Source organism: Macrotis lagotis, chromosome 1, assembly GCF_037893015.1.
Source record: "Macrotis lagotis isolate mMagLag1 chromosome 1, bilby.v1.9.chrom.fasta, whole genome shotgun sequence".
Classification (NCBI taxonomy): domain Eukaryota; kingdom Metazoa; phylum Chordata; class Mammalia; order Peramelemorphia; family Peramelidae; genus Macrotis; species Macrotis lagotis.
Window position 1 is genome coordinate 134,471,789 of NC_133658.1, and position 23,771 is coordinate 134,495,559.

A 23,771-nucleotide genomic window follows, 5' to 3' on the forward strand; every position below is an offset into this window, starting at 1 on the left:
TAGAAGGAGCATATATAGACAGGACATATGAAGGAATGGAATATAATTGTATAATATAGTAAAAATGGAGTCAATGAATAATAAAGGAAAGTACTAGGAGGAAGGAAAAGGAGATGAAGAAGTTAAGAAATTTCATGTAAGGGTCAAGAAAAAACTTTTTCAACAGAGTGGAAGGGGGAAGGCAAGGGGGAATGAGTGAATCTTCATTCTCATAAGAAATGGCTGAGAGGAAATAATATACACACTTAATGGGGTGAGGAAATCTATCTTAACCTAGAGAAAAATAAGAAGAAATAAGAAGAAAGGGATGGAATAAGGGGGAATGGGGGGAGGGAAGGAGGAATGGGTGATAGATGAGAGGGAATATTGAGGGAGGGGGTCCTCATATTCAACACAATTTTGGACAGGGCTAGGATGACAAGAAAGAGAGAATAGAATAAATGAGAGTGGGACAAAATAGAGTGGAGGTACAGCTAGTAATAGCAACTGTGGGCAAAATATTGGAGCACCTTCCCTGCTGGACTTCTCATGAAGAAAGCAACTCACCCCAGTGGCAGAGTCATTTAAATCTGAACACAGACTAAAGTACAGTTTTTTATTCTCTCTCTGTCTCTGTTCTTTAGTTTTCTCATCTTCTTGGGCGAGGGGAAGAGCTTTATGTTTATTCTTATGTTACTCTTAAAGCACATTCAATTTACATCAATGTATGGCATTGAAACAATGTAGAGACTATCAGACAGCCTTCTGTGGGAGAGGGAGGGAAGGGAGGGTGGGGGAAAAATTGTAGAATTCAGTGCCTTGTAAAAATGATGGGTACATATTACTATTGTATATAATTGGAAAACAAAATATTAAAATGTCAAAAAAAGAGAATGAAAGGAAAGAGAGAACATGATACACATCGGAGAAATAAGAGGGAGGAAAATACAGTTATCACTCTGAAAAATATTTCAACCAAGTTTCTCTCCTAAAGGTCTCATTTCTTAAAAATATAGAAAATTGAGTCAGATTTATAAAAAATAAGAAACATTATTCAATCAAAAGATATGAACAGTTTTCAGATGAAATAAGCAAAGCTATCTTTAGTCTTATGAAAAAGTGCTCTAACTCATTCATTATTGGAGAAATGTAAATTAAAATAATCCTTATGAATCATTTCATACTTATCAGATTTAGAAATAGGAAAGAAAAGGAAAATGACAATTGTTTGAGGGGAAGCAGGAAATATGAGACCTTAATGCATTTTTGTTAGAGTTGTCAATTGATTCTAGATAGTCATTGGAACTATGAATGAAGTACTATAAAAACTTAGACCTAGTAATAACACTAGTAGATCTTTATCTAAAAGGAGACTAAAAAGTCAAAAATGTAACTGTAAGTACAAAAATATTTATAGCAACACTTTTTTATTGTGTCAAAGAACTGGAAATTGAGGAGACAGTTATGATTTGAGGAGTGTCTGAATGGATTCTGGTATGTGATTTTGATGGGATAATATATACTTCTCAAAGAAATTATATATAGGATGCTTTCAGAAAATCCTGAAAAGACTTTACATGAGTAGATGCAAACTTAAAAAGTATTGTGTACAAAATAACAATAGCATTATAAGGTGATCATCTGTAAATAACATCAAATCGAAGCAACCCAAGACAAATCTAAGGACTTATGATAGAAAATACTATACATCACCAAAGGAAAAAATTATAGTGTCTGACATCAGATTGAAGCACTTTTTTTCTTTATTTTCCTTGAGGCTTTTTTTCTCTATTTTCTTTCACAGCATGCCTAGTATGGAATTGATTTACATGACTACACATGTGTAACCTACATTGAATTGTTAGCTTTGTGAGGAGTAATAGGATGGAAGGAAGGTAGATAGTTTGAAACTCAAAGTTTTGAAATGAATATTAAAATTTGTTTTACATATAACTGGGGGAAAACAAAACACTAAACAACACTACTTTGCAAGTTGTGAAATTGTGTTTATACACTATCAGAGAAAAAAGGCTTCAATGTCTTTATGCCAAAAATTCAAAGAAAAAGTAAACGGATTTTATGTATGTGAAAATATTCATAGAAATTCTTTTAGGGACATATAATTTGAAATTTATGAAAGTTTACATCAGTTTGAGAATGACTGAGCAAAATATGCTATATTAATGTAATGGAATACAACAGGCATAAGAAATGATAAAAAAGAAACTCTGAGAAGTGTTTGATGAACTGATGTAGACTGATGGGAGCAGAAACAGGAAAATATAAAGTAAAAATAATAGTTTTCAAAAAATCAACTTTGAAAGAAGTAGGGATTCTGATGAATATAAGAACAATTAATATTACAGAAGACTGATGATGGAAACATCCTGCTCAATTCCTGGCAGAGAGATGATGAACTTCTGTACAAAAAAGACGTATGTTTTCTGAACACAATGAATATGATCCTTTGTTTTACACAAATATATATGTACAATATCCACCTGACTGCAGCTGAGGGGAGGGGGAGGGAAGGGAGGGCAGAAAGAAATTTTGTAGCTTAACAATATACATAGGCATGTGACTGAATATTGAAAAACTTCTTCAGCATGTATTTAGAAAAGTAAAATATCAATTAAAAACGTTTTCCTTTACATTTTTGAACTTTTATTTCTCCTGGTGTGTTTTGTTACTATTTTTCTAGTTCTATAAAATAATTTTTAGTAGCTTGATTGGTATGGTGCTAAATAAGTAATTTATTTTAAATGCAATTATCATTTTTTATATTATCTTGGACCATCCATTAGCAATTGATATTTTTCCAGTTTTTTCAATCTGACTTTATTTCTTTGAATAATGTTTTTTAATTGTGTTCATATAGCTTTTGGATTTCTCTAAAGTGATAGACTCCGAAGTATTTATGTTGTAAGAAATTTCTCTTTCTATAGCTTGCTACTGAGTTTTGTACATAGAAATGTTGAAGACTTATTTGAAATCTTGCTACTTTGCTAAAATCATTAATTACTTTAAGAATAATTTTAGTTATGGAAAAAACTAGGCATAGATCCACATCTCACACCCTATATGAAAAAAAGGTCAAAATAAGCACAGGATTTAGACATAAAGAACAATTCCATAGATAAATTAATAGACCAAGAAATACTCAATCTATCAGATCTGTGGAAAGGGGATAAATTTATGACTAAACAAGAATTGGAGCACATTATAAAATGCAAAATGAATGATTTTGACTATATAAAATTAAAAAAGTTTTTTGCACTAATAAATTCAATGCTGCCAAATATAGAAGGAAAGCAGACATCTGGGAAACAATCTTCATAAATAGTAGTTAAAGGTCTCATTTCTAAAATATACAGAGAATTGCATGAAATTTATGAGGTCACAAGTCATTCCCCAATTGATAAATACTCAAAGGATATGAACAGTTTTGAAAGGAAGAAATTAAAACTATATATAATCACATGAAAAAAAATCCAAATTCCTAATGATTAGAGAAATGCAAATTAAACAGCAAGAAGGTATCATCTCACACTTATCAGATAGGCAAAGATGAGAAAAAGGGAAAATGATCAATGTTGTTGGAGGATTGGGACAATTATGCATTGCTGGTGGAGTTGTGAATGGATCCAACCATTCTTGAGAGCAGTATGGAACTATATACAAAATGCAATAAAAATGGTCATTCCCTTTGATCTAGCAATTCAATTCTAGACTTATATCCAAAAGAAATCATAAAAAAAGAGAAAAGTCTCACATGTTCCAAAATATTCATCTCAGTTCTTTTTCTGTAGTGGCAAAAATTGGAAATTGAGAGGTTGCCCATCAAATAGGGAATGGCTAAACAAGTTATGGTACATGAATACTATTGGATACTATTGTTTTAGAAGAAACCATAAATAGCCAGACTTTTGAGAAGCATGGAAATAATGGTAGTTGATGCTGAGCTAATGGAGTTGAACCAAGAGAAAACTATATATATCAACAACATTGTAGGATGGAAACAACTCCTCCCCCCCATCCAGAGTAAGAAAAACAAAACAAAACACACATACACACGCAAAAAATCCTTTCACAATCTGTTGAACACTTTGTAAAAATTACCTCTTATGTATCTCTTTCTCTGAATCCTAATTCCTCATACCAAAAGTAACTGATACTAATCTGTAAACATGTTTATCATAAAATCATAAAATTAACTTTTAGTTTTATTTATTAGTTTAATAGTTTTCTTACTTTCATTTTCATAAATCTCTTCTTTGATTATTAGGCATTCTTGTTTTTTTATTTTATAATTTCATCCATGACAATGAAAATAATGAAACATCACAAAACTTATGGGGGGGAAAATAAGATTTTAGGGGAAATTTTATATATCTAAATAGTCACATGAATGAAATAAAAAGATCAATGAATTCAGCATGCAAACAAAAAAAGCTAGAATAAGAAAAAGATTAAAAATCACCAAATAACAGAACTATTTCCTTGATTTCTTGGTCATTTCACATTTGAAGCATATCAAACATTTCTTTTTATGTCCCATGATTTTATATAACTGACTTCTAACTGGAGACATAATTTTCTGTATTCTTATATTTATGCATATACACACAGGAGCAAGTATATATATATATATATATATATATATATATATATATATATATATATACACATATATATGTATATCCATTTATACATACACACATGCCCTCAAATGAGGGTACTTTTAAATGTATTGTTTACTTTTAATTCATTATTTTCTATCTAGCTAACTGCTATTTCCCTTGATGACATTTTCTTCTGAGTCACAGCTTTAATTTTGAAGTGAAATTTATTTTCTTTTCCTTCCACAAGGATGAGAAGAATAATTAAGGGTTTGGAACTAATCATGGATGATGATTTGTCTTTTTTCCCCTGTAAAATTGTGTCTGATTGCCTTGACTTTTCTTTTAGGATTTTACATTCATGATTTTTTAAAATATTACATTATCAATATAACTGCTGTTCAATCTACCTCTAAGTCTGAGACTTTAATCATTAAATAAATCCCTATTAAAAGTAAAAAAAAATGGGGTGGCTAGGTAGTGTAGTGGATAAAGCACTTGTCCTGGAGTCAGGGTTCAAATCTGGTCTCAGACATTAAATAATTACCTAGCTGTGTGGCCTGGGGCAAGCCACTTAAACCCATTTGCCTTACAAAATAAAACAATTATAATATATTTATTTTATACTAAGGGCTTTACAAATAATTTCTCAAATTTGATCCTCCATAAAAATCCTGGGAGATATACATAATTATTATGATTCCCATTTTACAACTATGAAAACTGAGTTTAAGAGATTTGTGTAAGGACACAAAGTTACTGAGTATCTGAGGCTAGGTTTTACTTGAGGTCTTCCTGAATTCAGGTTCTACTTTAGCCATTAGGTCACTTCACCATTTTTATTCCTACCTCTATTTATTACCACTACTACTTTGTGAAAAGAGCCATGCTGTGTCTGGATTGAGTAGATATGTTTGTAGGAAATAGAAAATGAACTGGCACAATGAAAATAATTGGTGGAGCAGGAATGTCAAAGGATGTAATCTGAGATGAAATGGAATAGGAGCACTTGAAAGGTAAAATTAATTTATCTTGGTAAAGAATTAGCAAACTTCATTATGTGAGATGGGATTAAGGAGAAAAAGGATAAAAAGCATTTAATTATATGATATGAGGAAGGGGAGGGGATTTCTTTGGGATATCCTCAAATTTTCTACAAAGCATGGGCATGATTTTTCTGCTGAGAGAGTAGGAGTAGGAGAGGCACGGAAGGTTTGAAAATCTGCTTGTAGAGAGTGGAAATTTGATTTAATGAATGACTTTAGGAGGATTTCTTAGCATCAGTGAAGACATAGTTGTGTAACATTTATGTGTCATGAACCCTGTCAGAATTTGTTGTATGATTTTCTCCACCTATGTGTAGCAGTATGTGTAATGGAGTGAAGGTAACAAATTCTGGGGGCAGTCCTATGTTGAAACTTGAGTGTTTATAGCTACTGATATGATAAAGTGTTTAGGGATTCAAGAAAGGAGGACACCATAAAGTTACAAAATATTTAGATATCTATAAATTGTGGGGGGAAAAGGAAGTCATGATATTATCATTCCCCCAGGTAAGGTCAAACTGAAGGGCAATAGCTGCAAACAAACTCAAGAGTAATGACCAAATTGAGAAGGGGATTTGAACTCTAATTGTTCCTTAGTAAGAGTCTACCACTTCTTTTAAAGAGCATGGCTTAGGGCTGTGGTCAAATCAAGAGCTTGAGAAGGAGGGAAAGGAAAATATTTCCACTCCTTGTTTGGGAGGGACTAAGGATTGGGGTTTGCTGGCAGGTTGTTGAGTCTAGTCTCCTGAATTTCAGGTGTGAGGGACTAGTGAGAAGAAGGTTTGGTGGGTAATGGAGAAGAATCGAAAGGAGGATATGGACTTCTTCATGGGGCTGCAAGATGCAGATGGAATAGGAGCACAGGCTCTAGGAGTTGAAAGTAGGAGGTAATCAAGAATATCAGGTTGTTTCTTTTCTTCTTTGTCTGGAATGAATTTGACAGGCAACACCTTAAACTATTGCTGCAGGGTTTAATTTAGTGAAAGGGTCATAATGATTTGAATGTATGGGACTCCAATCCACTTTCCCTCAGGTGGCAGAAGAAATCAAGTTGCAAAATGGTGTTTAATTAATGAACTCATTAATTAACCATTTCTCTTGATCTTCTGATTTATATTGGAGCCAATTCCTGTTACAGTAAAATATGAGGTGTCAACTTTTAAGGTCTTGTAAACTGAGTTTGCTCTAATTTTATAGGAGGCAGCCTAGTGAAGGATCCTTTGTAATGGAGAAGGACTGTTCCATTTTACCATGAGGCTGAGGAATCCCTTCCATAGCCACATGCCTTGTCATGATATGTCCTGTAGACAGGAAGACAGTGAGCCAGTGACTTACACAAAATTCCTACAGAGTATCCGCCATAGAGGGAATTTTTCTAGGCACAGAGGTCTATGGGTGACAGAAGTCAGAAAGTCTTTTCAAGCCTTCCTAGTGTGCTTGAAGGACTCAGGCTGAAGGAAGGACTTAGCTTCAGAGTGAATGGAGTCAGAGATTCTTCTGGGTTTTAGCATCAAAAATGATGAGATTTGAGCACTTGTTCTTGTCTTTATGGAATTAAGGCTCATGACATGAGAAGTTAGTCCCTCTATTGAAGCAAGCAAAGGTTTTTAAAGGACCAGAAGGCATTGATTTCAACAGGTAATGTTAGTATTTGATTCTAAGAGTGATTCACATAGCCTTTGTGAAACTGCAGATGTGGTAACTCAGAACATATACAGAAAGCACACTTAGAAGGTATTATTATATGATAATGGTATTACAATTAGGTTTACCTTCATCATAAGATATTCAAAGGATAGTGAAGAATAGCACACACATTTTGCTCTTGGGAAAGTTCCTTCTGTGACTTAGAGTCCAAGGTTCTAGGTCCAGATACTGTGGTACTATTTTCTTAGTGACTGATCTAAACAGGAGTTAAATAAGGTATGTTTGATTTTCTATTCTAACAATATCCTATTAGGGAGTCAGGGAATTGAGTCTGGGTATATTCTGACAACTACTGGATTAAAACAAGATCAAAAAGCCATAAGAAGATAAAGAGAAAAAAATTAGGGAAATCAAAGAAATAGCAGAAATAGATATGAAAAGAGCAGACCTGAAGAGAACAAAACTTAAGAATACTGGATTTCAAGTCAAGAAGTCCTGAGTTGAAAAATCTGCCTCTGACACTTTATGTGTATCCCTGGAGAAGTCAGTTGACCTCTCTCAGCTTCAATTTCCTTATTTTAAAAATAGGGTGGCCCAGTGGACAGAGCACTCTTGAAATCACTAGGATGGAAGTTTGAATCCAGCCTCCTGATACTTGCCACTACTACCTGTGTGACCTTGGGCAAGTCATTTAACCTTAATTGCCTTGCATCCAGGGCCATCTTTAGTCATCCTGAATCATATCTATCCACTGGACCCAGATGGCTCTAGAGGAGAAAATGAGACTGGTGACTCAGCACAGCAGCCCCCTCACTGAAATTCAGTTCATGGGCTTGGCATGGCATCACAACCCTGATGTGGTCTTCTTTAAAAATGAAGGAAAAACATGATTTCATAAGGTCATTGTTAGGAGCAAATGAGAAAAATAAGCAAATATTTTATGATTCTTAAAGAGCTATATAAATGACATTTTTTATTCTAATTGTTAACTCTTTGAAATGCTTGTAAACAAATCAATACCTGATGTGAGAAAGAATAGTAGTATATAAATGGGGGTAAAGGTAGATACATGATAGAGGATAATAAATGATATATATCTTCTTAGTCTGTGGATGAGCCCTTAATCAATCATTGTTGTTTTAGACTTTCACCAGGAGAAGGTTCTATAGGTGAAATGAGATATTGCAGAAGTGTAAGAACTCTCTCAAACTAAGAGTGTAATGGAATCATAAGGAAGAACATTCCTTTGGGAGAAAATGTGTGCCTGCAAAAGAAGATAGTATGTTTCATTGGGAACTTAACTTTTCTTACAGATAACATTGTGTTTCAGGAAATGTTTGGGATTCCAAGAATGATTAGCTGGCTTGCAGTGTGAAAGGACTGGCATAATATTAGAGGGAAAATGGCTTAGCCACTTAGAAAAGAGAATTAACAGGAAAAACAGAACACAGAATTGGACCAAATAATTTGGGACAAAGGACAATTTCCATCAGGAAATATGGCTTCTACAATATTTTACATGTTTCATAAGTTGATATTTATAATAAGAAAGATTTGTTAAGGTAAGAACTATGAATAAAATAATGACATTGGTTTAAAAAATAACTCTCAAAGAATTAACAGCAATGATTTCAAAAGTGCTCTCAAATTTTTTGCTGTAGAAGCTTCGAAGTTAGGGGGAAATAGAAAGAGATTAAAGAAGAGGAAAAATATATAGTCCACAAATTAGTACAGACTTGAAGAGAGGTAATTTAGAAAACAAAACAAAGAAAGTATTTTAGGGAAAAAAAGGGAACAATGAAAAAGAGTGTTAAAAAAGTTAAAATAGAGTAGAGGATGACAGATTTTTGAAATGACTACTTAGAAAAAAAGGGAGAAAGTAGGAAAAAAAGGAGAGAATGAAACAAGCAAATGAATGGATAAATATTTGAAAACAGGAGTTATCAATTTGAGTTAAAACTCAAAACTAGGTTCAGGTAAGTCTGTTGAATAGGAAAAAAAGGAAGAATCTAATGAGACCATGGCTGAATTGAAGTACAAGAAATTTATTACAAAAAGCAATTATTTAAAAGAAGAAAAATGTTAAAAAACTCAATTTGATTCCAAGGAAAATGGACAAAAATAAATCTAAATGTCATAAATATGAATGGATTAAATTTAATAAAATGAATTACAGTGCCAGATAGCAAAGCCCCAACCCAATATTACTTGTTTATTCCTCAGAAACAATAAACACAGAGATAATTATAATAAGGGACTGGAGCAAAATTTAATGTTTATTAGATTAATCTGAAAATATGGGCATTGTAATCAGACTATCAGAATAAAAAAATTAAAAATTCCAATATCAATAGAAATGAATAGAGATCATAACCCCCATGTTGCTGTTAGGGTGTACATTGCTATTCTGTCTCTCCTCATCTCCCACAGCATTAGTTCAAGTAAATCCTTCCAGACTTCCTTTAATTCCCATCCTTCCTGGTTTCTAATAGCACAGTAGTTTTCCATCACATACATGTACCACAGTTTGTTAAGCCATTCTTCAACTGATGGTCATTCACTCAATTTCCAATTATTTGCCATCAAAAACAGGGCTGCAATGAATAGGTTTATTTTAATTATTTATTAAAGATATTATTTGAGTTTTACAATTTTCCCCCCAATCTTACTTCCCTTCCCCCCACCCCCAATGGAAAGCAATCTGTCAGTCTTTATTTTGTTTCCATGTTGTACATTGATCCAAATTCAGTGTGATGAGAGAGAAATCATATTCTTGAGGAAGAAACAAAAAGTCTAAGAGATAACAAGATCAGACAATAAGATATCTGATTTTTCTAAATTAAAGGGAATAGTCCTTGAACTTTGTTCAAACTTCACAGATCTTTATCTGGATACAGATGGCACTCTCCACTGCAGACAGTGCCTCAAGGTTGATCATCACCCCCATGTTGCTGTTAGGGTGTACAGTATTTTTCTGGTTCTGCTCCTCTCATTCAGCACCAGTTCATGCAATTCCCTCCAGACTTCCCTGAATTCCTAACCATCACTTCTGGTTAGCTATATTCTCTTTGCTAGAGTTATGATTCTAAAGAGTTATGAGAATCGTTCTCCCCATGCTGGGATATAGCCAGTATCAACTTATTGGATGGCAGATTTTTTTTCTTTTACAACCCCCCCATTTTTACCTTTTACCTTTTAATGTGTCTCTTGATCCTATGTTTGATGTACAAATTTTCTATTTAGTGCTGGTCTTTTCATCAGGAATTTCTGAAATTCTTTCATTTTCTTAAATGTCCATCTTTTTTTCCTGGAAGAGAAGGCTTAGTTTTGCAGGATAGTGGATGCTTGGCTGCATTCAAAGCTCTCTTCCTCTTTGAAATATCTCATTCTAGGCCCCTCAATCCCTTAATGTTGATGCAGCCAGGTCCTGCTCAATCCTTACTGTGGCTCCTTGGTATTTAAATTGTTTCTTTCTGGCTACTTGCAGGATTTTCTCTTTTATCTGATAGTTCTGGAGTTTGGCCACAACATTCCTTGGTGTTTTCATTTTAGGAGATTGATGTATTCAATCAATAACTACTTTTCCCTCTGGTTCCATGATATCAGGGAAATTTTCCATCACTAGTTCCTATAATATTAAGTCCAGACTTTTTTTTCCTCTTCAGTGTTTCAGGTTGCCCCTCCTCGACCTATTCTCAAGGTCCGTGCTTTTGCTGATGACATATTTTACATTTTCTTATATTTTTTCTATTTTTTGATTTTGTTTAATAAGCTCTTGCTGTCTCATGAAGTCATTAGTTTCGGCAGACTCCACTCTTTTTTTTTTAGGGAGGAGTTTTCTTCATTAACCTTTTGCAACTCTTTTTCCAATTGGTCAATTCTACTTTTGAAAGAGATTTCCATTTGACCAATTGAGGCTTTGAGAGAATTATTTTCTCTTTGCATTTTCCAATTGTGGATCTGAGAGAATTATTCTCATTTTGTATTTGTCCAATTGATGATCTGAGAGAATTAGTATCATTTTGTATTTGATTAATTGTATTTTCTAAGGATTTGTTTTCTTGTTGCAAGGTATTAATTGTCTCTGCCAAATTTTCCAGTTGATTTTTAAACTCCTTCCTTATTTCTTCAAGAAAGTCTTTCTGTGCTGGAGACCAGATCATATACTCCTCAGAGGTTCTAGGACTCTCTAAATTAGGGTCTTTTCCTTCCAAGAATTTTTCTATGGATTCACCTTTCCTCTGACCTTTCTTCATTTTGCTAAGACCTTCACCTGGGAAGGGGCTGGTTCACAGGGGTTTGGTGTTGGGTTCTCTAGAGGCTTTACTCACTGAATGCAGTTTGTATGTCTGGCAAGTAGGAGGTGCTGGTCACTTTCTCTGGAGTGTCTGTGACCTTGATTGAGGCCTTCTCCCTTAGCTGGAAGGGAGGGACTGAAGCTATTGAATCCTTTTGCCTTTAACCAGTGGTGGGCTTTATGCTGGGGTGAAGTCATCCCTGTCCCTATTGTCAGCTGGGCTTGTTCTTCTGCTCACACACCTCTGCCCAAGGCAGAGGTAGTCTGTGATTGTGTTTGTTCTGCAAAGAGGCTTCAGCTGCAGAGTTCCTCAGACCCAAGGCAGCTCTTCTGCACTGGAACTCTCCCCCCAGTCCTGTCAGCAAGCTCCAGAGGGTCTGCGCCAACACCAGTGCCTCTGCCCCCTAGTTCTCAAGCCCCCACAGTCTTGCTCCACTGCTGATCAAATACTTTAGGTGCTTGGGCATTCAGGCTCCCCAGCTCCAATTCAGTTGCTAATTTGGCTGATCTGGGGCTGATCTTCTCTATTTGCACTGGACTCACCCACCTGAACTCACTCAAAGCTGCAGAAGACAAATCCTGAAGGTAGTTCTTTTTCTCCTGGCTTTTTTTTCCCTTGGTTTTGTGGGTCAGATTTGTGTTAAAATCTTTGTTTCATATCATAGATGGGGAAAGATCAGGGGACTTTAGAACTGTGCCTGTCTTCTCTCTGCCATATTGGCTGGAAGTCTATGAATAGTTTTGTACAATAATGTTTTACCCTTTTTCATAATCTCTTCAGCAAATAGACCTAGTAAGGGTATTGCTGGATAAAAGGATATGCACATTTTTGTTGCCCTTTGCTCATAATTTCAAATTGCTCTCCAGAAAGTTGGGATAAATTCATAATGCATTAGAGTCCCATATTTCCAACATCCTTTCCTACATTAATTATTGTACTTTCTGTTCATATTGGCCAGTCTTAGAGGTATGGGGTAGTACCTCAGAGATGCTTTAATTTACATTTCTCTGATAAGTAGTGATTTAGAGAAATTTTTCATATGACTATGGATAGCTTTGATTTCCTCATCTGTAACTTACTTTTGCATATCCTTTGACCATTTGTTGAATAACTTGTTTTTTTGAAAATCTGACTCAGGTTTCTGTATATTTAAGAAATGAGACCTTTGACAAAAATAGTATTGTAAAAATTGTTTCCCAATTTATTACATTTCTTTTGATCTGGGTTATAGTGGGTTTTGTCTTTGCAAAAGCTTTTTAATTTAAGGTTATAAAAATTGCATAATTTGATTTAATGATATTCTCCATCTCTTCATTGCTCATAAACTGCTCCCCCTTCCATAGATCGCACAAGTCAACTACTCCTTGATCTTCTAGGTTGCTTACAATATTGTTTTTTATGTCTAAATCCTGTATCCATTTTGATCTTTTCTTGGTATAGTGTTTGAGGTATTGTACTATTCCAAGTTCCTTCCATACTAAATTCCAATTTTCCTAACAGTTTTTATCTAAGATAGAGTTCTTAACCCAATACCTGAACTCTCTGTATTTATAAAACAGCAGTTTACTATAATCATTTCCTGCTATTGCACCTTGTGTATTTCACTGATCCACTACTCTGTTCCTTAGCCAATACCAAACATACTGGTTGAATGTTTTATGACATAAATTTAGATCTGGGAAGGTAAGCCACCTTTTTTTGCACTTTTTTTCCCTTACTAAAGATTTTATTTGAGTTTAGCAATTTCCGCCCGAATCTTAATTCCCCTGCCCCAAGGAAAGCAATCTGTCAGGCTTTACTTTGGTTCCATGTTGTACATTGATCCAAATTGAGTGTGATGAGAGAGAAATCATATCCATAAGGAAGAAACAAAAAGTTTATGAGATAAGGTATCTGGTTATTTTCTAAATTATGGGAATAGTCCTTGAACTTTGTTCAAACTCCACAGATCTTTATCTGGATAAAGATGGCATTCTTCATTGCAGACAGCCACAAATTGTCCCTGGTTGTTGCACTGATGGAACAACAAATCTGTCAAGGTTAAACATCACCCACATGTTGCTGTTACGGTGTACAGTGTTTTTCTGGTTCGTCTCATCTCACTCAGCATCAGTTCATGCAAATCCCTCCAGGCTTCCCTGAAATTCTGTAATACCAGGCTTCTAATAGAACAATAGTGTTCCATGACATATATACATATATATATATATATATATATATATATATATATATATATATATATATATATATACATACCACAGTTTGCTAAGCCATTCTCCAATTGAAGAACATTTACTTGATTTCCAATTTTTTTACCACAACAAACAGGGTTGCTATGAATATTTTTGTACAAGTGATATTTTTACCTTTTTTAATCAACTCTTCAGGGTATATACCCAATAGCGGTATTGCTGGATCAAAGGGTGTGCTCAGTTTCTGTTGCCCTTTGGGTGTAGTTCCAAATTTCTCTCTAGAAAGGTTGCATGATTTCACAGCTCCACCAACAGGGTAATAGTGTTCCACATTTCCCACAACCCTTCCAACAATGATCATTATGCTTTCTGGTCATATTGGACACTCTGAGAGGTGTGAGGTGGTAGCACAGAGAAGCTTTAATTTGCATTACTCTAATAACTCCTGATTTAGAGCAATTTTTCAAATGACTATGGATTGCTTTTATCTAGTCAGCTGTAAATTGCCTAAGCATATACTTTGACCTTTTGTCAATTGGGGAATGGCTTTTTGTTTTAAAAATATGACTCAGTTCTCTGTATATTTTAGAAATGAGTCCTTTGTCAGAATCATTAGTTGTAAAGATTGTTTCCCAATTTACTACATTTCTTTTGATCTTGGTTATAGTGGTTTTATCTGTGCAAAAGCTTTTTAATTTAATGTAATAGAAAGCACCTAGTTTGTTTTTGGTGATGTTCTCCATCTCTTCCTTAGTCAGAAACTGCTCCCCTTTGCATAGATGTGACAGGTAAACTAGTCCTTGATCTCCTAATTTGCTTATAGTGTTGTTTTTATGTCTAAATCCTGTAACCATTTGGATCTTATCTTGGTAATGGGTGTTTGGTGTTGGTCTAATCTAAGTTTCTTCTATACTAACTTCCAATTTCAACTTTCCCAACAGTTTTTATCAAAGAGAGAGTTTTTATACCAATAGCTGGAGTCTTTGGGCTTATCAAAAAGCAGATTACTATAATCATCTTCTGCTTTTGCACTTAGTCTATTCCACTGACCCACCACTCACTTTCTTAGCCAATACCAAACAGTTTTGATGACTGATGTTTTATAATGTGATTTTTAGATCAGGTAGTGCTAAGCCCCCTTCTTTTGCACTTTTTTCATTAAATTCCTGGAAATTCTTGACTCTTTTTTTTTCCATATGAATTTACTTAAAACTTTTTCTAACTCATTAAAATATTTTTTTGGAATTTTGATTGGTAGGGCACTAAACAGGTAGTTTAGTTGTGGTAGAATTGTCATTTTTATTGTATTAGGTCTACTTAAGCATAAGCACTTGATTTTTGCCCAGGTATTTAAATCTGATTTAAATTGTGTGAGAAGTGTTTTGCAATTGTTTTCAAAAAGTTCCTGAATCTGTCTTGGCACATAGACTCCCATGTATTTTATATTGCCTAGGATATCTCTTACTAGCTCTTCTTGCTGTATCTTGCTAGACATATATAGAAAAATGGGGATTTATGAGGGTTTATCTTAAAACCTGCAACATTGCTAAAATTGCTAATTTTTTCCAGTAGTTTTTTGGATGATTTCTTGGGATTCTCTAGGTAAACCATCATGTCATCTGCACAGAGTGAGAGTTTTGTCTCTACCTTCCCATTTCTAATTCCTTCAATTTCTTTTTCTTCTCTAATTGCTGAAGGTAACATTTCTAATATGATATTGAATTGTAGTGAACGGGCATGCTTGTTTCACCCCTGCTCTTTTTGGGAATGTTTCTAGCCTCACCTCATTGAATATGATTTTGATGATTTCAGATAAAGCCTGCTAATTATTCTAAGGAACAGTCCATTTAATCCTGTGCTCTCTAGTTTTTTTTAATAGGGATGGTTGCTGTATTTTGTCAAAATATTTTTCAGCTTTTATTGATATGATCTTATAATTTCTGATAGGTTTGTTGTCTAGATAATTGAGTATACTAACAATTTTCCTAAATGAACCCACCCTGCATTGCTGGGATAAATCCTGCTTAACCATAATGTATTATTACAGTGGTAACTTGTTGTAATCATTTTGCTAAGATTTTGTTTAAGATTTTTGCATCTATATTCATCATGGAGATAGGTCTACAATTTTATTCTTTGTTTTAACTCTTCCTGGTTTAGGTAACAGCACCATATTGGTTTCACAGAAAGAATTAGACAGAGTTCCATTTTTCCCTATTTTTCTGAAGAGTTTATACAGAATTGAGACCTATTTTTGCTTAAATGTTTGGTAGAATTCATTTATGAATCCATCAGGCCCTGGAGATTTTTTGTTAGGGAGTTCAATGATGGCTTGTTGAATTTCTTTTTCTGGGATAGGGTTGTTTAGGTATTTAAGTTCCTCTTCATTTAACCTGGGCAACTTATATTTTTCTAATATTAATCCATTTCCCTTAGATTATTAAATTTATTGGCATACGTTTGGGGAAAATAATTTTGAATTATTACTTTAATTCCCTCCTCATTGGTGGTGAGTCCATCTTTTACTTTTATGATACTAGCAATTTGGCTTTCTTCTTTTTTAAATCTAAATGACCAGAGGATTATCAATTTTCTTGGTTTTTTTCATAAAACCAACTTTTGGTTTTATTTATTAATTCAATAGATTTTTTTGTTTTCAATATTATAAATTTCTCCTTTAATTTTTAGAATTTCTAGTTTGGTATTTAATTGGGGATTTTTAAATTGTTCTTTCTCTAATTTTTTAGTTCATTGTTTAGTTCATGGATTTCCTCCACTAATATATTCATGTAATCATTAAAGATATAATATATCCCTTGAGAGCCACTTTTAATGAATCCCATAGTTTTCAGTATGGTGTTTCATTATTGTCATTATCTAGGATAAAATGATTAATTTTTTTCTATAATTTGTTTTTTTTGATTCACTCGTTGTTTTAAATGAGGTTATTCAGTTTCCAATTTGTTCTGGTTCTATATCTCCTTGGCCCAATTTTGCATAGGACTTTTATTGCTTTGTGGTCTGAAAAAAAGATGTATTCACTATTTCTACCTTTCTGCAGTTGACCATTATGTTTTAATGTCCTAGTACATGGTCAGTTTTTGTATAATGTCCATGTACTGCAGATAAAAAAGGTATATTCTTTCTATCCCAAATCAATTTCCTCCTTAAGTCTATCATATCTAGCTTTGCTAGCAATCTATTTACCTCCTTAAATTCTTTCTTGTTTATTTTATGATTCGATTTACCTAGTTGTGAGAGCAGGAGGCTGAGGTATCCCACTAGTAGAGTTTTCCTGTCTATGTCTTCCTGTTTGAGCTTCTCCTCTATGAATTTGCATGCTATCCCTTTGGGTGCATATATATATATATATGTATATATATATATATATATATATATATATATATATATATATATACATACATACACATATATATTTCAGCTAAAGCAAAATATATTTTAGTATAATGTTTTGGCTTTACTCTATATGTATCTCTTTGCCTCAAATGAGTTTCTTGTCAGCAGCATATTGTAAGATTCTGTTTTTAATCCACTATGCTATTCCTTATGTTTTAAGAGATAGTTCATCCCATTCACATTCAAAGATTATTAATTCTTTATTGCCCTCCATGCTTTGTTCCCTCTATTTGTATTTCTCCCCTTTTGCCCCCTTTATCCATATTCCCCAGTATTTTGTTTCTGGATACCACCCCCTTCAGTGTGTCTGCCCACTTATATTATCACCTGCTCCCCTTTCATTCCCCTTTCCCTTTTTCCCTTTTCTTTTACCTTCCTTTTGTGAGTTCCCCTTCCCCCCTTGCTTTCTCTGTCCCCCTTCCCTTTTCCCCTTTTAATACTTGAAAGTTTAGATTTTTTTTAAGTTAACTGAATATATGTAAGTTGACATTAATCCAAGACTGATGAAAAGAAGATTCAGGTCATTCTCATTTCCTCCCTTCTTCTCCTCTATCACCATAGGTATTTTGTACCTCTTAATGTAATGAGATTTATCCCATTCAATCGCCTCCCTCCTCCTGTCTCCTTCCTGTACCGCTTTATGCAGAGGTACTGTTTTAAAATCATTCTATCTGAGTCATAGAAAATTCTGAGTATCCGTCTCTTCTAACTAAGCAGATTCTATCTAATAGAGTTAAAATTCTTGAGAATTATTAGAGTCTTTCTCCCAAGTGGTGTTATAATGTTTTTCATCCTAATTAATAGCAGTCTCATGAATAGGTCATGAATGTCCATCACTTCTGGCTAGGTATATTCTCTCTGTTAGAGTTAAATTTCTCAAAATTTATGAGAATCTTTTTTCCTGATGCTGGGATACATAAAATTTCAACTTGTTGGATAGCAGCTTTTTTTTTTCTTTTACCACCACCTTTTTTTTAACCTTTTCATGTGTCTCTTGCATGATCTGTTTGATGGCCAAATTTTCTATTTACCTCTGGTCTTTTCATTAGGAATTTTGGAATTGTTTCATTTCATTAAACGTCCATCTTTTTCCCTGGAAGAGAAGACTCAGCTTTATGGGATAGTGGCTTCTTGGCTGCATTCCAAGCTCCCTTGATCTTCGAAATATCTTGTTCCAGGCCCTTCAATCCCTTAATGCTGATTCAGCCAGGTCCTGCTTAATCCTTACTGTGGCTCCTTGGTATTTAAGTTGTTTCTTTCTGGCTGCTTGAAAGATTTTCTCTTTTATCTGATAGTTGTGGAATTTGGCCATAAAATCCCTTGGTGTTTCCATTTTAGAATATTTTTCTGGAGGGGATCTATTTATTCTTTCAATAACTACTTTGCCCTCTGGTTCCATGATATCAGGACAATTTTCCATCATTAGATGCTGTAATATTAAGTCCAGGTTTTTATTCTCTTCAATGTTTTCAAGAAGTCCAACAATTCTCAGGTTGCCCCTCCTTTACCTATTCTCGAGGTCAGTGGTTTTACTGATGAGGAATTTTACTTTTTCTTCTATTTTTTTATTTTCATTTTTTTTTATTTTGTTTAACAGGCTATTGTTGTCTCATGACGTTATTAGTTTCTGCAGACTCCATTCTTTTTTTTTTAGGGAGAAGTTTTCTTCATTAACCTTTTGCAACTCCATTTCAAATTGGTCAATTTTAGTTTTGAAAGATATTTCCCTTTGACCAATTAAGGTTTTGAGAGAATTATTTTCTTTTTGCATTTGCCCAATTGTGGATCTGAGAGAATTATTCTCATTTTTCATTTGTCCAATTGATGATTTGAGAGATTTATCATTTTGTATTTGACTAATTGTATTTTCTAAGGATTTGTTTTCTTGTCGCAAGGTATTAATTGTCTCTGCCAAATTTTCCGGTTGATTTTTAAACTCCTTCTTTTTTCTTCAAAGAAGTATTTCTGTGCTAGAGAGCAGATTATATTCTCCTCAGAAGGCTTAGGACTCTCTCAGGATCTTTTCCTTCCAAGAATTTTTCTATGGATTCACCTTTCCTCTGGCCTTTCTTCATTTTGCTAAGACCTTCAGGTGGGAAGGGGCTGGTTCACTGGGTTTTGGTGTTGGGTTCCCTAGAGGCTTTACTCACTGAATGCAATTTCTATGGCTGGCCAGTAGGAGGTGCTGATCACTTTCTCTGGAGTGTCTCTGACCTTGATTGAGGTCTTCTCCCTTAGCTGGAAGGGAGGGATTGAAGCTATTGAATCCTTTTGCCTTCAAGCAGTTGTGTGCTCTAGCCTGTGGTGAGGTCATCCCTGTCCCTGTTGTCAGCTGGGCTGTTTATTTTGCTCACACACCTGTGCCTGAGGCAGAAGTAGTCTCTGATTGTGTTTGTTCTGGGAAGAGGCCTCAGCACCAATGGAGGCTTGGATTCAGAGTTCCTCAGACCAGAGGAGCCAATGGATGGTGTCTGCAGCTCTTCTGCACTAGAACTCTCCCCCCAGCCATGTTTGCAAGCTCCAGAAGGTCTGTGTCAACACCAGTGCCACTGCTCCTCAGTGGACTCAAACCCCTGTGGTCTAGCCCCACTGTTGATCAAGCAGTTCTGGCTCTAGGGCTCTCAGGGTCCCCAGCTCCAATTCATCTGTGAATCTGACTTATCTAAGACTAATACACCCTCTGTGCCCTGACTCACCCAAGGCTGCAGAAGAAAAATCCTGAGGTAGATGTTCTTTCTCCTGGCTTTTGTTTCTAGGTTTTGTGGGTCAGATTTCTGCTAAGAGGTTTGTTTCATATCATAGATGTGGAAAGATCAGGAGACTTTGGAACTGTGCCTGTCTTCTCTCTGCCATCTTGGCCCCCTTTGCAGTTTTTCATTGAATACCTGGAAATTCTTGACTTTTTATATCTCCATATGTATTTTCTTACAATTTTTTCCAACTTATTAAAGTAATTTTTTGGAATTTTGTTTGGGGGGGGCATGAAACAAGTAGTTTAGTTTTTGTAGAATTGTGATTTTGAATATGTTAGCCTAACCTATTCCTGAGCAGTTGATGTTTGCCCAGTAATATAACTCTGATTTTATTTGCATGAGAAATATTTTGTAATTGTGTCCAAAAGGTTTTTGAGTCTATACTGGCAGGTAGATTCCCAGGTATTTTTTTATTGTCTGAGGTTACTTGGAATGGGATTTCTCCTTTTAGATCTTTCTTCAGTTTCTTGTTAGTCATATATAGAAATGTTGAAGATTTATGTGTGTTTATCTTATATCCTGAAAGTTTACTAAATTTGCTAATTATGTTTGGTAGTTTTTAGATGATTTTTTGGGGATTCTTGAGGTACACCATCATGTCACCTGCAAATAATGAGAGTTTTGTCCATTCCTTCCCAACTTTAATTCTTTTAATTTCTTTTTCTTATCATTTCTGATTTTATAGTATGTAATACAATATTGAACAGTAGTGTTGATAATGGCATCCTTGTTTCTCCCTGGATCTTACTGCAAAAAGCCTCTAGCCTATCCCTATTGCTTGCCCATGGCTTCAGATATATGCTGCTTATTATTCTAAGGAACAATCCATTTATTCCTATGCTCTCTAGTGTTTTTAGTAGGAATGGTTGCTGTATTTTGCCAAAAGCTTTTTCAGCATTTATTTATATAATCATATGCTTTCTGATTGGTTTGTTTTGATATAATTAATTACACAAACAGTTTTTGTAATATTGACCCATCCTTGCATTCCTGGGGTAAATCATTCTTGGTCATAACATATTATTCAGTGATAATTTGTAATCATTTGGTAAGATTGTAAAGATTTTTGGATTCATATTCATCAAGGAGAGAGGTCTATAATTTTCTTTCTTTGTTTTATCTCTTCCTGGTTTAAGCACCAGCACCACATTGGTGTCATATAAAGAGTTAGGCAGAGTTCCACCTTCACCTATTTTTCAAATAGTTTATACATAATTGGAATCTATTGTTCCTTAAATGTTTGATAGAATTCACTTGTGAATCCATCTGGTGTCTTGAGATATTTTTCTTAGGGAGTTCAATAATGGCTTGTTGAATTTCTTTTTTGTGAGATAGGGTTATTTAGGTATTGAATTTCCTCTTTGTTTAACCTGGGCAACTTAAATTTTTGGAAATTATCATCTACTTCACTTAGATTGTCAAATTTATTGGCATAGAGTTGGGCAAAATAATTAATAATTATTATTTTAATTTCCTCTTCATTGATGGTGAGTTCACCACTTTCATTGATGATAATATCAATTTAGTTTTGTTCTTTTTCTTAAAAAAATTAACCAGAGGTTTATCAATTTTAATGTATTTTTTCATAAAATGAACTCCTAGTTTTATTTATTAGTTCAGTAGCTGTCTTGCTTTTGATTTTGCTAATTTCTCCTTTAATTTTTAGACTTTCTAATTTGGTATTTAATTGGGGGGTTATTTGTTCTTTCTCTAAGTTTTTAGTTACATATTTATTTCATAGATTTCTTCATTCTCTAATTTATCCATATAAGCATTTAAAGATATAAGATTTCCCCTTACAGTTTTCTTGAGTAAATCCAATATGATTTTGTATCTCCTTTCATTATTGTCATTATCTAGGATGAAATCATTAATTCTTTCCACAATCTGTTATTTGATTCACTCATTCATTTAAATGAGGTTATATAGTCTCCAATTAGTTTTGGGTCTATATTGCCCTGCCCCAATATTTCATGTGATTTTTCTTGCATCATGATGTGAGAAACATGTATTCTATGTCTTCCTGTAATTACTTAAACTTCTACTTTAAGAATCTGAATGCTATTGCTTTGGGTCCATATATATTTAATATTGAAATTACTTTAACATCTATGCTACCTTTTAGGAGGATATAGTTTCATTGCTTTTCTCTTTTAATGCTATCTATATTTGCAACTGCTTTGTCTGAGATAAGGTTTGCTACACTTACTTTTCTCCCTTTAGCTGAAGCAAAATATATTTTGCTACAACCTTTTACCTTTATACTACATGTGCATCTCTCTTCTTCAAATGAACTTCTTGTAAACAGCATATTGTAGAATTATGGTTTTTAATCCAATCTGTTATTCACTTACATTTTTTACAAGGTTTTTGTAAGGCAATGGGCTTAAGTGACTTGCCTAAGACCACACAGCTAGGTAATTATTAAGTGTCTGAGGCTGCATTTGAACTCAGGTACTCCTGACTCCAGGGCCAGTGCTCTATCCACTGTGCCACCTAGATGCCCCTATTCACTTACATTTTAAGGGAAAGTTTATACCATTCACATTCAAAGTTATAATAATTCTTTATTGACATCCATGCCATCTTCCCTCTGTATTTTTCCCCTTTTTTCAATTTTTCCATATTTCCCAGTGTTTGGCTTCTGAATACCACCCCCTTCAGTGTGTCTGCCCTTCTATATAACCCCCGCCCCTTTATTTCCCCTTCCCCTTTGCCCCTTCTTTCTTCCCTTCCTTCTGTTAGTTCTCCTTTTCCTCCCCCCTTCCCCTTTTAATACATGAAGGCTAAGGTAAGTTTGTTAACTTAACTGAATATATGTATGTTAACCTTAACCAAAATCCAATGAAAGTTAAGTTCAGACAGTTCATCACCTCCTCCCTTCTTCCCCTATATTAAAATAGGTCCTTTGTACCTCTTAATGTAATGACATTTAACCCATTCAGTCTCCTCCCTCCTTCTGTGTCCTTACTGCCCCCCTTTAAAGGAGGTAGTGTTTTTAAATCATTCTGAGTTACATAAAATTCATGCATATCTATCATTTCTGGCTAAATATAATCTCTCTAATAGAGTTACAATTCTTGAGAGTTATTAGAGTCTTTATCCCAGGTTGGGACATAGCCAATTTTATTTTATTGTATAGCAGTTTTTTCTTTACCCTTGTTTACCTTTTAATGTGTCTCTTGAGTCTCCTTTTTGATGTCCAAATTTTCTATTTAGCTCTGGTCTTTTCATCAGTCTCCCATTTTGTTAAATGGCCATCTTTTTGCTTGGAAGAAAAGGCCCAATCTTGCCAGATAGTAGATTTCCAGCTGTATTCCAAGCTACCCTTTTCTTCAGAATATCTCATTCTAGGAGCTTTGATCCATTAATTTTGAAGCAGCCAGTTTCTGTGTAATCCTTACTGTGGCCCCTTGATATTCAAATTGTTTGTTTCTGGCTGCTTGCAATATTTTCTCTTTTATTTGTTAGTTCTAGAATTTGTCCACAATATTCCTTGTTGCTTTCATCTTAGGATCCATTTCTGGATGGAATCATTGTATTCTTTAAATAACTATTTTGCCCTCTTGTTCCATGATATCAGGGCAGTTTTGCACAGCAAAATCATCCTGTAATATTAAGTCTTGGCTATTTTTTTCTCTGCAATGGTTTCAGGAACACCAATAATTCTAAGGTGATCTCTCCTTTATCTAGTCTTGTGGTCAGTGGTTTTGCTGATGAGGTATTTGACATTTTCTTCTATTTATTCAATCTTTTGGTTTTGTTTAACAGAATCTTGTTTCATGAAGTCATTAGTTTCCAATGATTCCATTCCTTATTT